At 39.1% G+C, this 6,000-nt stretch overlaps 1 pseudogene across 1 annotated transcript in view; it reads left to right on the top strand.

The window, feature by feature from the left end:
* Positions 1–571: 571 nt before the first annotated feature.
* Positions 572–6,000, top strand: part of LOC308272033 (nuclear migration protein nudC-like) — a 104,850-nt pseudogene continuing 99,421 nt past the window's right edge. Inside the window, exons 1-2 of the transcript in view lie at positions 572–635; positions 1,582–1,595. The product of the transcript in view is annotated as a nuclear migration protein nudC-like (transcript). The remainder of the gene's footprint in view (positions 636–1,581; positions 1,596–6,000) is intronic.

Raw genomic sequence — 6,000 nt, 5'->3', positions numbered from 1 at the left:
TGAGTTGCAAAGAACCTTAGAAAATAGTAGCTGAGGCTGGCTGCAAATCACAATTCTTCTGTCTTAGCTTCCCAGATGCTGGGGTTACAAGCATGTGCCACCACACTCTGTGGCAGTGCAACTTTAAAATGAGTAACCTCCCCACACTGAGAAGGCCCCCTCAGAGGGGGTAACAGCAGAAATGCAATATACTTTGAAAGTAGCAGGGAGCTTTGAGGAACCCTGGTTGTGACCAGAGGTGAGAGAAGGAGCCCTCTTACTCTTTGCACCTAAACCCTTTGCCCTGGAATGTCGAGATATCTAGGAGTGGTCCTGTCATGTGCAGGCTTCTCAGGATGCATGGGATTCACTCCTGGAGCCATGCGGTCTAATACAGAAGGCCCAGTTACAACTGGACCCTTGGATAGCTTCCTGGTACACGTCATACTTCCCCTATAGGTGGATAGCACAATTTTGAAAGGTACAAATGCCATAAGACTATGGTTTACTCCCTTGAATTCTGTGGAGGATGTTCCTAACCCTGACTCCTACCTAGGGTGCTTTGGTGTTACTACACCAAAATTACGCTAAAATGACCATCATTCCAGCCACTGTCCTCTCACAAGATGAGCATGTCTTCTGCGTCCTCTTGGAAGGTAAGGACTTACCTATTATAACAGCTTGTCTCTCTTTCCTATCATACTGTCCAGTCTAATGACATGTAACTGCCTGCTTTCCTGGGCACACACCTTTGAGAGACTGCACAATACCTCCTACCGCAGGGTTTGCACTGAGCTACCAGTGGAAGCAGTTGAAGTTTTCCTATGATGAATCACTCCAACTCTGCAAACAATTGGACTACCTTACTAACCAGGAACTACAGCAGCCCAGAATGGGATGAGCAACATTACTTATTAGAGGATTTGCTGCATTGAGACCTTAATATCCACCCCCACTCCTTGCTGGGATATACTCTAGAAAATGGGTGGGGCTGGTTAATAGGGGAACATGTAAAGCTTGCAAGCATAGCACCTTTTTGTATAAAACTTGTCTGTAGCCAGTCAAGTCCTTGAATAGTTGCCAAAGAACTATGTCAAAGTGTCACTCACTGGATACCAACTGGTGGTAGGATGAACAGAAACTAACAAGAATCAAGCCCACTTATTTCCTCCCAAATGATTATCTCTGGAATTGTGGACATTATGGTTGGCCATACCTTCCTGCTCATTGGACAGAAAGGTGTAGCTGGGGAAGCCATACATACAGGAATAAACACTCCCAATTCTTACCTATAACTTAATAATTGGGACCTTATATACCACCGTTGGCACCACGCGCACCAGGCTGCATGGTGGTTCTTCCTGTTAGCTTTGTTCATTCCATGGGTCAGTACTATAGATAAAGAGCTACAGATAAAAGCCTTAGCCTAACACATTGCAGAAGCTTTCAACACAATCCATTGGGCTCTTTCCCTTTTAATGGGAAAACCACCAAGTTGTTAGAAGGTGGTTTTGCAGAATAGATCAGTATTAGATATGCTCATTGCTGCCTAAGGTGGAATGTGTTCTCTTCTTCATATAGAATGCTGTTTATAACTTTCAGACCACCAGCATCAGGTACAGCAAGCCTTAGTGAAAATTGATGCAGTGGTGCAGGCTGTTTTGGCCTTATGAAATGATCCACTCACAACCTGGTGGAACTCACTAGGTAGAGATGGGTATTGACTATCCTCACCAGTGTGACTGGAGGACTAATAGTCACCTGTTGCAACCTCCATTGCTGTTATGGTCTTTGGGCCCAATACATTGATCTCTGGGCCAAGTTAAACAGCACTGCCATCCTGTTGGGGTTGGACCATGGGGCCTAAAGGAAGTACAGGCCAGGGGTAAAGACTCCTCACTCATCTTGCACAGCCACAGATGAGCACTTAGTTATATAAGCATAATGGAGAAAATACAAGAAACCTGTGTACATCTGTGCTGGCAGAGACATGCACCATTTTGCCCAGAACCCTATACAAAGAACAGGTCCCTAGACAAAATTCATTGTGGTTCTTCTGAAAGCATCTCTTTATGCTTTCTTCTTTTGAGGAATCTCACTGTGAAAACTCTCCTGCAATCACAGCTGGCCCCTGACATAAAATAATTCAGAGGAGATAACAGTTGAAGTTGGAGAGAATATACTATAAAAATTTGAGTTGAGATACTATTTAATTCAAAATTTTCTCACTTCTTTTTTTTTAAATAAACTTTTATTGGTGCATTGTATTCATACATCTTAATGGGATAAAAAACTTGTGGAGATATACATGCACACATCACCTAATCAGCCCCTACCCAATCCCTAAGCACCCCTCCCCCTCCCTCTTTCCCATGCTTGGTTTCCTGATTAACTTTGATATTTTTTCCATATATGATCAAGTTATTTTTGACAAGGTTTCCAAAAACATTTGGTAAAGGAAATAATAATCTTTTCACTAAATATTGTTGAAAAATAATAACTACATGAAAAAGAATACATTTGGGCCCTTACCTAACACCATATACAAATATTAATTCAAAATAGATAAAAAATCTAAATGTAAATCTTAAGACTATAAACTTTTAGAAGAAAACCAGGGTCATAAAACTTCACAACATTGAAATTGGCAGTGATTTCTTGGATATGATTCCAAAGGCACAGGCTACAAAAGAATAAACAAACAAACTTCATAAAAAAATAGAAAAATATTGTACATCCAAAGACAATGTAAACTGAATTAAAAGTTACTGATAGAATGGAATGGGATAAAATATTTCCAAATGTTATATCTGAAGATATATTAATATTCCAAATATAATTCCTAAAAATTAATAACAATAAAAGTAGACAACACAATTTAGAAGTAGGTAAAAACTAAAATAGATAATGAATCCCCAAAGATTTTTATGTGACTAATAAACACATGAATATCACTCATCATTATCATAATATAACTAATCATTAAGGAAATACAAATAAAAACTATAGTGAAATTCTACTTCACATTTGTTACAATGGCTACTTAATATGAATTACCTTGCTCCAGCCCTTTGCCTTGAGTTTGTTACTTTCTTTACTTGTAAAGTGTGTTTCTTGTAAGCAACAGATGGATGGATTCTGGTTTTTAATCCATTTTGCCACTTTATGCCTTTTTTTTTTTGTGGTACTGGGGTTCCTGGAAGCCCTTCTACCTCTGGGCTACACTCCCAGACCTATTTTTACATTTTTATTTGGAAACAGGGTCTCCTAAGCCAGCGTGTGCAGCTGGCTTCAAGCCTGCGTGATCCTCCTGTCTCTGCCTCCCAAGTGCAGGGATTACAAGCATGCGCCACCACGCCTGGCCACTTTATGTCTTTTTAATGGGGAGCTGAGACCATTTACATTCAGTGTGATTATTGAGAGATAACTTTTAAATTCTAACATGTTGAGATTTTATTTCTATTTGAAATATGGTTTATTCATCTTTGCCTAGTTGTCTGCTGGATGGAAAATCTTGTTTCTCTGGTTCTGGTGTGTATTACCTATTTCTTCTTTGTAGTTAATCTCTTTGAGTATTTTCTCAAGCTCTGGTTTTGAAGACATAAAGTCCTTCAGTTTCTGTTTGTCATGGAAGCTTCTTATTTCCCCATCTAATTTAATAGATAGTTGTGCTGCTCACTTCAGCTTCTTGTTTACCTTTCCTCTCTGGAGCCTGGTGCTGTGAGGCACAATGGCGCTGGTGCACCTCCGCAACATGGAGTGGTTTCTTTTCTGGTCTCTGGTTGTTCTTCTAGTCTTCTTTTTCTCTTTCCCTTGTGTTTACATTTTTTATTTCTTTGCTGACAAAGAATAAATAAAAAAATAATGACAAAGAATAAATAAAGAAATATTTGGAGAAGCTTACATTTGATTTGGTAACAGATTCACAGAGAGTTGGAGAAAAGAGGAGTCACTTTCATAAGTCAATACCATGAGGTTCATGACCATAGCAGCATCCTTCCTTAATATGAGAATCTCATAATAATCATCTCTGTCTGAAATGCCAGGAGCTTCAGAACTCACTTATCAATATAATACTGAAATGGATTTATACCTTATAGCTCTGTACGTACGGCACAATCATACGTAAAACAAAATATCGAGTAATAATAATGTTTTGAAAAATATATTAATTCTCTCTCTCTCTCTCTCTCTCTCTCTCTCTCTCTCTCTCTCTCTGAGAGAAGCATTTTTGGAAAAAAAATAAAGGCCAAGCATGGTGGTACATGCCTGTAATCCCTGTACTTGGGAGGCTGAGACAGGAGAATCATAGGTTTAAGAACAGCCTGAGAAAGTAGTAAGATTCTCATCAACCTAGCAAGACCCTATGTCCAAACCCCCAGTACATGGATACAAACTAACTAACTAACTAAATAAATAAATAAATAAAAGATATCTGTCAACTTCTGCCTTGACAAATAAGAATATAAAGCAATAGTCAATTTTTTTAAAAGGGGTTTTTCCAGATTTTCTGAATTCCTTTTGCTCTTAATAACTCAGTAGTAACCTTGTGGAACACTGCTCATGGCATGGGTCTGTGGAATGGGAAGACTTTTCCTCCTTCTGCAATGATGAAGCCACAGATGGTTTTTTTTTTTTTTTTTTTTTTTTTGGTGGTACTGGGGTTCCTGGAAACCCTTCTTCCTCCAGGTTACACTCCCAGACCTATTTTTATTTTTATTTTTATTTGGAAACAGGGTCTCATAAGGCAGCATTGCTGGCTTCGAACCAGCGCGATCCTCCTGTCTCTGACTCCCAAGCACGGGGATTACAAGCATGCGCCACCACACCCAGCCAGATGGTTCTAATTAAAAGAGAGGGGAGATTAAACCACAGAAGTAAAAATATACTCTCCTGGCCTGGAAGTTTGCTAGTAATTGCAAGGAAATCAAGAAGGATTTTCTTCCTTCAATCTAAAGTCCATAGGTATATGAAATGAATTAGAGAGCACTTGTGGGATTAGGAGTAAGGACTGAAGGAAACAATGGAGATTGGGGAGAAGGTGCCAATTTATTCAGTACTTGGAACCCTGAGAACTGGTCACCTCTCTTGTACCTGCAAGCCAGGCCACAGAAATGAGACTATTCCATATTCAAGAAGTAGGCTGTGAAGTTCAGGATCCCAGTGTGGTATTAATGCAAGTAGAACCGACAAGTCTGTTTTAGCAGCAGAATTTTGGATTAAAACAATAGATGCAGAAGCTTGAAGATGTGGCAGAGAGCTACCTGGTATTTGGTAGAAGTGGGAGTTAAGGCTAGGCTGAGCCAGCCTCTTTCTGCACATGACAAGCCTGAGTTTCACTACATGCAAGGTACCTTGAGGGCAAGAAGGGGTGGCTGCATTATGGAGGGCCATCATCACAGAGATCACAGCACCCTGTACCCAAGGGTCTTCATCTTTTCCTGCTGCCACAGGATGAACCAACTGTTCCTAGATCTCTAGATATCTCCTGCAGAAAAAGACTGATTCCACTGCTACCTATGGAATCATCTTGATCTTCAGAATAGACTCAGTTTAAAACTGAATTTAAACACACACACACACACACACACACACACACACAACACATATGCACACACATGCACACACATACATGATAGGTTAGGTCACATTATGCTGTCTCAAATTATTTATGGGAGGCCCTGTTCACCATCCTTTTCATCATGCTTCTCTTTGGGCTTTAGCTCAGCTAATTTCTCTTGGTTGTCTCTAAATTAACTAATCTTTCTGTTATATCCATTTCACAACAAATTCTAAGGAAATTTAAATTTGGATGTTTTTAGTTTCAGGAATTTTATTTATTAAAAAGATTTTCATATATATCCTGAAATTACTTATTATCTTTATCAATTTTTCTTTCAAATTCTCCTACATATTTATTATGATTATTTTGGAGTTGACTATTAATCCTAAAATCTGGTTTATATTTGTCTATTAACTATTCTTTTCTCTTGACTATAGATCATACTGTGTCCTCATATG

This window comes from Muscardinus avellanarius, assembly GCF_963383645.1.
Source record: "Muscardinus avellanarius genome assembly, chromosome: 1".
Classification (NCBI taxonomy): Eukaryota; Metazoa; Chordata; class Mammalia; order Rodentia; family Gliridae; genus Muscardinus; species Muscardinus avellanarius.
The sequence above is the reverse complement of the archived record's forward strand: the minus strand, read 5'-3'. Positions and strand labels throughout refer to the sequence as shown.